This window comes from Saccostrea cucullata, unplaced genomic scaffold (assembly GCF_032062105.1).
Source record: "Saccostrea cucullata isolate Sc308-1 unplaced genomic scaffold, CSIRO_AGI_Scuc_v1 ctg6458, whole genome shotgun sequence".
Classification (NCBI taxonomy): domain Eukaryota; kingdom Metazoa; phylum Mollusca; class Bivalvia; order Ostreida; family Ostreidae; genus Saccostrea; species Saccostrea cuccullata.
The window spans coordinates 40,044-53,108 of NW_026930130.1; the positions used below are offsets into that span (position 1 = coordinate 40,044).

Consider the following 13,065-nt stretch of genomic DNA (forward strand, 5'->3'; position numbering starts at 1 on the left):
AATATATTACATATAACAACATATGAATATAGATAAAAAAACTCAGCAAAAACACGTGTGTGTTCTGCGGAGCACTGACTTAGAATGATCCAACACCTCACAAAATACCACCTTCTCATTGGCCTTCCTTTAGCCACGCCTACCATAAACAGGCATTTCCAATAAAATACGTTCCAATCATACAATGTTTTCCCGCTATACTACGAAACGCGGGAAAACTTTAGTATAATCTTCACTCATTATTTGACAGACTACACCCCAAATAATACAACACTTAAGCTGTAAGCCAGGCTAGCTTAGAATATCAAGTTCAAAAGTTAGAGCGTGAAAAAATATAACTTTCAGATATCAAATTTATAAATTACATCTGAAAAATATAATGATGAACAAGCAAATGTTAGATAATACCGCCCCCCCTTTTTTTTTTTATTAATTTAAAATGTTCTTTCCAAACTGACATTAACATATAGCTGTCTTTTGTCGAATCCAACAGTCTTTAAATGGGGGACGTGGTCGAATTGCTCGTTGTAACGTTAACGCCTGCGCCCATAAAATATATGCCAATGTTATAATATTTTCAAAGGGCTTGTTGATGCAGATTCACAAACAATCACTGTTTCACTTTCTTGTCTGTCCTGTTCATTTATAATTTTACGTATGAACGCTTTTGATGCATATATATCTGCTAAGATTACGCCAGAAGCGACATAATGATCTGAACTCGTCGATATCTTAATCATCTTGCATTTGTTGATCTGTCTGAAACTCCACAAAATATTTTTACAAATGGAATGATCGTTAGGATCCGAGTTTCCTGGAATGAATCGCTTAGACCCGAGTATCACAGAATGTAGTGCACTCACTTGATGACACAGTCGCACAAATCACAAATTTGATTTTATTATTATTATTATTATTATTTTTTTTTTCTTCACATTTCCTCGTTTCTCTCGATAATCACACAACTAGCTTCTATATTAGGACGACATTCTCTTTATCTTCTGAATCCACGCTGATTTTACCGCCATTTCCATGATCTTGTCCAAAGTTATGTCTGCAAAAACAAGTTATGCGTAAAACGAAATACTACATTTCATAAAAAATCTAAGAAGAATCATCATATCTTGTGTCCACCATAAATACCTTGCCCACTTTTGAATTATCAAATACATTACATGTTATTGTAATTTTTTTTTTTTTTTTAAACAAAATATTGTCGTTTGACTTCCTTTATTTATTTATTTATTTATTTATTTTTTTTAAAATAAGAAACAGACTTACTGGAAACATTAAAGCACTCTTTCTGATACTAAACCTTGTTGGAGACACTAATCAGTTATTAATAAGCTATACATTCTCTAAATATATTATTTCTACTAGTGCCTTGACATGACAATTTTTATTTTATCGTTTTGTTTTTTTTTTTTTTTTTTTTTTTTTTTTTTTTTTGTTTTTTTTTTTTTTTTTTACACCTTAAGTTTTAATCATAAGTAAAAATGTCACAAACAAGTGAAACTAAGATCGAAACATATGTTTTCAAACACATAAGACTTAATTCTCCAATCGTTGCTATTTAAGCACATACTAAAAGTTTTGGCTCTAACTTATTATTATTTTTCACAATTACCACGTATCCGTTTTGCAATATTTTATTAATATCATGGCTTTCTACTGCCCACCTCTATATAATTCTACACACATCTTGTCTATATATCCCAAATACTTTTCCCTATAATATTCATTTATGTATTTTTAGATTCCAGTTCTCTCCACATAGAACTCTGACAAGATTCCTGACTTGTCCACGTATTCAACGTTTCTGACAAGATTCCTAACTTGTCCACGTATTCAACGTTTTTGACAAGATTCCTAACTTGTCCACGTAATCAACGTTTCTGACAAGATTCCTAACTTGTCCACGTATTCAACGTTTCTGACAAGATTCCTGACTTGTCCACGTATTCAACGTTTCTGACAAGATTCTTGACATGTCACCGTATTGAACATTTCCGACAAGATTCCTTACTTGTCCACGTATTGAACGTTTCTGACAAGATTCCAAACTTGTCTAAGTATTAAACGTTTTGACAAGATTCCTGGCTTGTCCACGTATTTAACGTTTTTAAATGACTGAATATGTACCAATAACATGAATAAAACGCATCACTATAAATATTCAAATAAGATTTCTTCTCTAGACATTTTGAATTAAACATATTTATAATTGACAGATTCCAAATGATGAGACACAAAACCGAAGAAAACTTTGATATAGACTTCTCCTTTAACATTTTTTTTTTTTTTTTTAATATTAGTAGAATTACCAATGTAACGTACATGGATATAAATGTTCAATTTTTTTTTTTTTTTTTTTTGATACTATAGATCTTCTAGCCGTCTACATGAACGATTTCCACTGATTATCACAAATGTAAGACACAGAGTTTAAACTTTTAAAAACATTTGTTTCGAAAACTCTTCTTCAGATCCTGAATCTGATAAAAGATTTCCAATGAATCGTTGTATAAAATCCGGCCACGTTTCCTATAGCGGCTTCCGAGCTATGAAATGATTTGCTCTCTCATACAAGTTGTTATAAGTAATTGATATATTATCATACTTTGAAAACAACTAACTTTGATTTAAATTTCGCTGATATGCCGTATCAATTTTTCTGCTCACTGGGAAGTTATATACATGTACTATTGTTTCTTTATTTCTACTCAAAAATTACCAAAAATATGGTTGTTAAGGCCGCTAGATGAATTGTGAATACTACAGAGTGTCCAAAGTCCAAAAAAGTTTGAATAAAACTTACAGATACTTACGGCTGCTTAAGAAATACAGGGTAATTCCTTGTCCTGCCCAATATCTAACTTTTTTTTTTTTTTTTTTTAACTTTATAATAAGAATGCGGCAAATGGCATACCAAACAATAAAACAATGAACACAAAAATATTTTAATACACCATCTTTTTTCCACTGACTACGGACTAAGATGATAGCTGAATAAACACTTTACTTGTCCTATATTGAATGCATACTCATCCTATTGAACTGCAACATGAGGTATATCCTTGACCTCAGCTACTCAACCTTTCATATATATGTTTCGTTTGAGGTACGAATAAGATAGAAATCAATTTTTACGTGATGTAAATAACTTTGAATTACTTTCTTAAGAATTTCTAGGCTTCACTTGAAACACCCCGGTGAATACCACGTGGTTCTCTAAAACCGGTTTCACTAGCAAGATTATACATAATGTCTGAGGCGAACAGTGATTTACATGCCGATTTAGGACGACACGTTTACGATAAAAGTTTAAATCTTATCTTTTATTACTCAATCCAACATTTAACATGTAAATAAAAATTGTTTTTCATATTTTGCATGCTATATGTACATTGTACAATAAAACCGCTACATGTCGTTGCTATGTCGTAATGGTGTGGTTGTTTAATTGTACTTTCATTTAAATATAATGAATGGATACGAAGTAGAATTTATAACTTTTTGCATTTCTTTGTAAACGATGTTAATATTGCTAAAACCATACTTATCTAGTTATACATGTAATACAATACACGTCTTGAAAAACACCTAAAGATTTTTTTTTTTTTAAGTCACTTGTTACAGATAGCTTAAAAATATAATTATCTACCTCAAAACTCTCCCCTTAAAATTGGTAGAATGAACTTTAACGTTTTCATTTATACTATAGTTTCTTAAAATAAACCTTTAATAAAACTATCTTGGTATTTCGTTTCCTTTTCATTAATATTCTTAGAACACTTATACTTATCTTAGAAACTGTTCTTTATTTGTACATTGTAAAGCCCGATGACATGTAAAGTAACAACCGCTACAGGACCCTGGTTTTCTTTTGTCATCAATTCCGCTTGCTCGTTACTGCTCCCGAAAACTCAGCAAAAACACGTGTGTGTTCTGCGGAGCACTGGCTTAGAATGATCCAACACCTCACAAAATACCACCTTCTCATTGGCCTTCCTTTGGCCACGCCTACCATAAACAGGCATTTCCAATAAAATACGTTCCAATCATACAATGTTTTCCCGCTATTCTACGAAACGCGGGAAAACTTTATTATTGTCAGCATACACTAGCCTTTCCAGATAACGCCATCTTTGCCAAGAACGATAACTCTAATCTATTGCAGAACTGTTCGGAGTCGGCCATGTTGACTTCATATGCTCGGAGTAAGTAAGTATTTTTTGTTATAAATTATATAAAATAAGATAGGACTTTGACATAACAAAAATTGAGTAATGCTGGTAAGTTTTGAGTATATATAATCTTTTATACAGTGTTTTGTTCTTGGAAAATCGCGTAAAGCACGAATAATGGTATTTTATTATGTACACGGGCGTAATGAAAATATGAATAATTTGTTTTTTTGGAGGATAATGATAGGGTACGCTTAAGTTTCACACATTTTCGTAAGCGGTAGACATACTGCTACAATATGTACGATTACTGAAATTTTGGAAGCTATGGCTTTCTCTTGCTGATTTTTTAAAGATTAATGCCTCAGTAATGTGACATGGAAAATTGATATTATAATGGCAACACGAGGGCACACTCATAGTTTCCTTCAATAATTAACTGATATATGTAAATTTAAGATATTAAAATACATATTTGCGAAAAATCAAGTTAGAGTTTAATTTATTCAATTACTTTTATGCCTCCCAATAGTTTCAGCCATTCTAATAATTGAGTTACCTCCCTTTCATCATAGTCTTTTTCAATATATCATAGGAAAAAAAGTGATTTATATATCTTTTTCAGACAAATTTCACCAGTTATATTGGGATGCTTTATGAAGTGTAAATAAACTTTCCTGGATAATCAAGGTAAATAGAATTTCATAAAATGTCAATGCTTCCATACAATTATTTGCAACAATTACTAAACATTTTTTTCTTCCAGATTTCAGTGATTACCTAGCCAGAGACTGTGTGTAAATATTCTTTCGCTTGTTTGTTTATTCCTGTACATACCCCTTGTTGGAAAACTCAAGGGTAATTTCTTTACAATATTTAGAAGAACAATTATAAAGTTTGCCACATATAAAATGTAAGAATTTATTACAATTCTTTGAAATTATTAATGACAATTTTTTTTTAAATATGATAAATAATTAAATATATATTATGAATTTTATTTTCAGATTCATATTTGGTTTTTCTTCATTGAGGATTTTTCCTAAAGACATTGAAAAAAAAAAGAAAAGAAAAGAAAAAAAAGAAAAAAAAAAGATTTATTCAGTTGAGCTTTTAAGGTATGTATTTATTAAATAATACAGAGGGATCACTTATTATGGCACTTGTCCATCTGTCAGTCTGAAATAAAAATAATACCAATGCAGGCGACACTATCAGTATGAATTATATATGTGTGTGATGTGTGTCCATTGTCTAGTGTTTGTCTCGTTTTACTAACATGCAATATCATCATTTCTTTCAAAACAGCCAACATAGTATATGTGTATATAGGGTAAATATATTTGTTAAAACTAACTTATCATAACCAAAATGTCCCTAACCAACAAATTAGTGGTCGAAATATATGAAAGATGCAAAGGGAACATCAATTCAATTCACAGTGATATATGCAGAGTTCTGGGTAAAAGTCGAGAAGAAATTGACAAGAAATCACTTTATGTTAAAATCAAAAGAAATAAAGCAAAGATTCAACAGCTGAAAGGGAAAAAAAACTGTGAATGTGAACATTTTTTAAGAAGTACATTTAGTGTACCAGTGAAAGTGACATCTAGAGCTGACCCACCCTCACTGCCACCACCACAACCACCACCAGCACCAATAGACCAGAGCATTCAAATTATTCAGTTACAAAAGAAAGTGTTACTATTGAAAGACCAGCTAAAGAAAATTAAAAGTAGGAGATATGAACAAGCCATACAAAGGAAAGACCGAATTATAAAAAATCTGAGATCAAAATTACATGTTTCAAGAAAAATGAAAAAAGAAGAGAAGATAGACAGAAAAAAAGACAAAGAAGTATGTGTACCGGTAGATAAAATACTGAGACACAAAAGTGTTCAGTGCAACTCTTTAAATGTTATTTTAAATGATTTACAAAAAGAACTTGATATTTTACGTTGTGAAAAAGAGGAAGAACAGGAAGGGTGTGACACAGTTAAAGTTTTAGATTTTAGGGAAAATACCAGAGGTAGACCATTTGATCATAGGATTAGGGAACTTATATATTTTTTTAGAACTCATAACATTGGTATCGAACATGTCGAACCAGTAGTTAATGCTGTTTTATCTTTAGTGAATTTTAAAGTGAAAGAACTGCCATCTAAGAGTACTAATGCAATTTTTAGCAATGAAATGGGTATTTTATGTAAAAAACAGTTAAAAGAAAATTTTTTAAATACAGAAAATTTAACTATGCATAGAGATGCTACCACAAAAAAAGGAAGACATTTTTATGGTTTGAAAATAGCCACAAATAATAATATTTTTACTGCTGGTTTAAAAGAAGTAAGTGACGGCAAGGCTGACACTTACGTCCAAACTACTTTAAATATTTTAAATGAAATAAGTGATGGTCAGTCTTGTGACATTTTAAATAAGATTTCCAGTTTTATGACAGACCGTAGTGTTACGGAAGAGAAAGTTAACAGTATTTTAATGAAAAAATGCAGGGATGATTTTAATTGTGACAAGGACTTTTATTCTTTTAAATGCTCTGTACATGCTCTTTTACAGTTTTCGGATCAGTGTTTGAAAGAAGTTTTAAATTTTGAAAAAGATGTAAATGTTTCTTTTAACAATGTATCTTGTAGAAGTAAGGAATCTTACACCTTTTATCTCATTTCATGTGTATCCAAACTTTTTTTTAAAGATGGAACAGGTGATCCCTTTTTAACAGCAACCTATGTAAAAGAACAAGGTTTTGACAAAGTACCTGTGGTGAAAGTCAAAGGGAATAGATTTAATGTTTTACACCCATTCTCAATATAAGGGCTCAAATGATGTCGCCTCATTTTCATTTAAAAGAAATGCCACTGATGTAATTTTTAAATCAACATAATAAATAGTCATATAACAATGAATAAGAATTCATATAATTATCGATCTGAAAGGGTATTTAAGGAGTTCCAAATTCAAATATAGTAGCCTATTTGAAATGTACGTTACTGTCGCCGAGGCAAATATTATTCTGAATCCCCTCTGTGTAATATATAGTTTTGATTCTCAAGTAAAAATTTTCTGATAAGTTAAACCTTGTATCATATATATTTCTTTTCATAACAATAAATATATTTTCTTTGTGATAATAAATCATTTTTATTGAGCAATGTCCCTGTCGCTTAATTCTATTTTAACAACGTTACAAGCAAACACAAAGATTATACACCTGATAGTTTTGTTCTCCTTTATTTATTGATGGGCTACATTTGAAATTTCAAAGGGTTAATTACTCCTACTTTGATAATGTAACATGAAATTGAACAACTTGAGCAACTTTTATAAATATGTTTACGGAATGAAAGACATTTTCAATCTTAGAGATAAGAAAGAAATGTACGTTACCTATATTCTTCCATTAAGAATACATATTAAGTAGAAAATATGAGACGACTCTGAATAAGCAACCCCTTGTATCCTGTAAACTGGCAAAGACGTTTTGCTTAACACAATTAAAAATTATTTTTTACATGAAAAGTGATCATTTGAAATGTACGTGACTGAAATGTACGTTACCATGAAATTCGAATTAAGTGAATCTCGCACGAATTTTCATGTATTCTAATACTTTCACACACTCGAATGTGTACACAAAGGAAAGTTTCAAAGGTTGGAGGTCGGCTAAATCCCAAAATTAATGAAAAGAAACGTCTCTGCTGAGGAAAAAAATATATTAAAGTTCAATTATTATGTAATATGATTTTGATACCTGGTATATATTTCTGAATACGAAACCTGTATGATGCATTTCTTATGATATGCAGGTTCAAATAGTATCAATATATTGCGCGTCTAACGTATGCTTGTGGAAGAGAATTTATTTTTATATTTGAAATATACGTTACGTATGGTAACGTACATTTTATGTATTTCTAACTGACATTTTTTTAATTTAGTCTATGAATTGCGTTTACACGAGCGAAACGAAATTATCGTTACAATCCATTTGACAACTGGCCACATCTAAATGCACCCCAATCCTCATAAATGTTTTAAACTGTTACCAAATGCTAGAAAATTTATTTCTAAGTGTCTTAAATTCATCTTTGGCAACCATTTTGCAGTTTGTTTACTTTTCATGTGCGACTTTTCGTCAATATTAATTGAATTGTTGTTGATAATTTAAAACAAGGTATGCATAGGCTTATAATTGTTAAAAAAAAAAACAAAAAAGAAAAGAAAAAGAAACAAAACAAGTAAACCTAGAACACAAGACGGTCACGTGCATTTCAAATACTGAATACTCAGTTTTGTTTGAATAATTGCATTTGGGGTTATATTTTTCCAGATCTGCTGAAAAGCACGTATGTTTGTGTTTTGAAAAACGATGTTGCAACATACTAAATGAAATTGTTAACAAGACTGTCGATGGATATATTCGGAATAGATTTATGTTAAGTTTCAATGGCCAAACACGAACATTTGTTAGATCATAGCAAAATACATCTGACTCATATTTTTTTGTCTGTAACCTTGCACACAGTTAGAAGTAACTAGGCTACGACCGGTGTCAATTTCAGCGAAACAGCACAAAAGAATGGTTATGAACTGAGGTGGAGGGGACACCCCAAAAATATGTGAAATGAACGTTACCGAAGTGACGTAACATTCATGTAGTTGATGACAATCACCTCGTTTGTTACATTATGATTTCTTATATTACTGCCTTAAAACGCTTCATTGATATGATTTTTATGTCAATAATTGCTTTTTTTTCAATATTTTCTTATTACTAATTTACATATTATTACAAGCGTGAAATGTACGTTACCTACTCATATTCTGAGGCAATCGTGTCTTTATAGTGGTGATTGTGACATATAACACAGTGAGATTACATAGAGAATCTTTTTTGGAATAAACTGAAACAAAACGATGAATTTTTAGATGAATTTTAGATGAATTTTAAGCTTTTTATTAAACAGAAATATATCTTGAAATGTACGTTACATTTACATAGTTTTCTAAATCGGCATGAATATATGTTAAAAAAGACAGTAACTACAAAATAGAACTTTACTACATGTACATGTTAGGTTCCAGTATCTATTAAAACTGACAAGATTCCAAACTGATCGCTCTTAACAAAACAGAGAGAAGAATTTAAAGCATATATTTAAAAAATGTTTTTACACATCTGGATCAAAAAGTAACCTTTGTTTTTTGAAAGGAAAAATCAAACGCACGTTCGTATGCCGAGAAAATATGTTGCTGACAGAGTTGGTAGGATGTGCTGGTGTTAAGATGAGATATTCCAATTGTGATTTTAATGACTACATTTTTTTTGACATATTTTTTTGGACATTGAAGAAAGAGTAACGTACATTTCAAGCTACATTTCTGAATAAAATTACCCTCTACTTTATCGTCTTGTCATTATTTCATGTATTATAATTTGATGAAAAAAATCTGGAAACAAAATCTTCAGATACTTTCTTTCAAAGGTAATTGATAGAAAAATTGTTATCTTGAACTTCATTTTTTAAAAAGTCAGAGAGGCATTTGTGCCCTTATATTGAGAATGGGTGTTAAATGTTTTATAATGCTGTAGGAATTTTTTGTATGAGAAAGCATATTTTACAGTATTTGTTATCCACAAAAAGTTCTTTGAATTCTTGTACTGATTTTATCGTGTGTGGCTTACAAAACAATCATATTTTATGTATTTTAAGAGCACTTGGTATTATATGCAATTCATTTTCTGAACCTTATTGGTCCAAGGCGGAAGAGCTACCCACTGCTTTGTCTATGGGTAGCGTGTACAGAAGAGTTGTTCAATTTTTAGATCTGTGTATACAAGAACCTTTTTTACTTTTATCAAGAAAAATTTCTCTGTTTTATGGTCCTTTTCTTCCAACTGATGAATTTGAGGAGGTTTTATTTGATGATTTTTACAATGATGTAACATGTTCGATATTGAAAAAGTTTTGTGTATCTTTAAAAACCAAGTCATTGTCACTGTTTAGTCCTTTTATTGAAGAAACTGGAAAATATTTTAATCCATCTGAAGATGTTGTAAATAAATGTAATAGTTGTGGCACAAATAATATTACTGTAGAAAGACTAATGGGCAGGTTGGACAAGAAAATGATGGATACGCCAACGTCTAGTGTTTTTAGTGTAGAGAACCTTATTTTATTTAGTGAAAATAAGACAAGTGAGTGGTTAAAAGAAAAGACAGTGTCAGAGAAGAAAGATCTTTTAGGAAATATTAGGAAGGAAGGGAGGGAAGTTTTGTGTAAGAATAAGTTGGAAAAGAAATTGTTATTTCAAAATCATCTGAAAATTATCAGAGAAAGACAAGAAAATGTAAAAGCAATGAAAGAAAGAAAAGAGGAAAAATTGACAAAAGCAGTAGATTCGATATCAGACGATGGATTATGGGACACGGAAAGCAAGGTTGACAGCAGTTTACAACATATAAAGAAGAAAAACGATAAAATTACAGCGGTGAAGAAGCAGTTGAACTTATACAAAACAATATTTCCTCTAGAAAAACAACATAAAGGATTGACAAAATTTTCGGAAAAAGGAAAACTTTTTACGATTGAAAAATTAATTGAAAACTTGAAAACCATCATAAAGCTAAAAAGGGAAAGGACCCAACGGGAAGTGATTCCATCTACACTAGTTAGGAAAAAAATCATTCATACCTGGATAAGCGATGAATATGAAAATGTAGAATGGAATGGTGAAATTGTTGGTTATGACAATGGAATATTCAAAGTAATTTATGATTACTTCAGTATTAAGCATTTTAATATGAAGTTCACACTAAACTCTTTTTAAAGTGGTACAGTGTGTTTGCATGTAAGTAAATCACACAATGAAAATTTTGTAAATCACTGACAGTGTTTTCCCTTTATTTTAAAGTAATGGGTTAAAGATGAGTTGTTACAGGCTAAGGCTATGTTAACCTTGCAACAAAGTTTGATTTGCAGGCAGCATTTTTATCAGTCAAAGCGGTCAATTTGGCTGACTGCTGGTTCTTAGGGAAAACACTGCACTGTAACAATTTTACATCCCCAAACCTTTATAAGATATGTATTGAGTTCATAAATGATAGTTTTGTTTACTGTGTCAAGTTATTTAAGTTTTTCTTCATGAATTATTTATATTTCTAAGACAATATTCAATTTAATTCAATCAAAAAAGGAAAAAGAAGAATGCATATCTTAAATATAATTTTTCATTTGACTTGACTTTGTAAACATTACAAGACCTTGAGTGAATGAATTTTAGTATACCTGATTTACTGATTACTAGGGCCATATTTTAAAAATATATATATATTTAATTGATGATAATGTAAAGTTTTAAGTCAGTAAGCCTGTAGAGGGCAAATAGCAAATATATTTTTTTAATATATGGCATAGTATGAAATAATTTTCTTCCTATCACCTACATTATTTTCTCTAAAATACTTTTAACTTATTGAATGTGTTTTTAAAAAGGGGTATGGACTATGGAGTGATAAACAGTACTTAAACATTTGGTACACTTTATTTGAGAAGTAAATAAAAAAATCATTTTGTGTATAGAATTTTGAATTGAAAATAAGTAACACGTTTTTATTCTTGTATTGTTTCAAACTCCACATAGGTAAAATTTCTTCTTATTTCAAACTATTCCTTTCAAAACCCATCACAATTTGTTACAATGAAGTATAACATTCCAGTGGTGTGAGGTGGTTAAAATTTTAGCAATATAGTATACTTTAAATATTTAAGAAATTAAAGCATTTTATCTTAAAGTCAATTATGTATGTATGTCTTGTATTTGTAATGTCTTACTTTGTGTTACATGTCTGTGTCTTTAAGTAAAGTAGATTTTAATATATTTTGCCTCATTATGAACATAACTGACTTATTCAAATATATTACAACAGGTGCAGTATTGGCTGGATGGTTGTGAGAAGGACGATGATGTTTATGAATTAACAGAACAGGAATTTTATACAGATTTGAAGGACGGAAATTTGTTTATCCTTAGTAAGTGCATTTTACATTTCCTATTTGAATACACTGCTTTTTGGGGGGATGTAATTAATTACTGGGATTAAAATTGTCCTAATATTTCATTATAACTATGTAACCTAAGAATATTTAGTCATTAAAATGAGTATTTATTTAATTTTCAGACAGTACACAGTTGGATCATTGCTACACAAATTCTTGAAAAAGACTATAAGGTTTATTGATTTTTTAGAGTTATCTTTCATAAAAATGAATTATCTTTCTTTGAAATTACAGTCTTATATTTGTAATTGGATTACCTCCCTCTTTGAACAACTGTTTCATTAAAAGAATAAAATGTAGTTTTCAATTATTTATAATTTCTTCTTTCTCACTCTGAATATATCAAAATTCAATGCAGTCTTAAGTTATATTAGTAGAAAGATATTTGAAAATGTTAAATATTGTTTTTTTTTTCAGGTTTTACAATTTTATGTGGAAAGGCTACATACACATGCAGCTCTGTATATCCTGGAATTCAAGTAAAATCAACTGTCTTTCCTGTTTATTTCATGTGCATACAAATTTTAGCCTCTGTTTATTTCAAAAAGATTCATTTTGCTCATGTGAAAAATGGTGAAATGTACAAGACTACACTGTACATAGCACAGGAAATCAGCTCTGTACATAATGATTAGCCTCAAGGTCTAAGGGGTTTCAAAACGGGATTCAAGATAAAGTTGCAATATCAGAATTACTAGTATTATGAATTTGTTTTTTTTTTCATAAAGAATTATTATGTCTCACGATCAGTCAGAGTGATGTACTGCAGGACTGCAATTATGAATATTTTTTTAAATTTGAAT

At 30.1% G+C, this 13,065-nt stretch overlaps 1 long non-coding RNA gene across 1 annotated transcript; it reads left to right on the forward strand.

Annotated features, from left to right (window-relative positions):
- The first annotated feature begins 4,212 nt into the window (after positions 1-4,212).
- On the forward strand, positions 4,213-12,743 carry LOC134282984 (uncharacterized). Its single transcript, XR_009995402.1, has 7 exons — positions 4,213-4,224; positions 4,813-4,877; positions 4,954-5,045; positions 5,195-5,305; positions 12,133-12,235; positions 12,385-12,435; positions 12,680-12,743. It is a non-coding gene; the product is annotated as an uncharacterized LOC134282984 (long non-coding RNA).
- Positions 12,744-13,065: the final 322 nt, after the last annotated feature.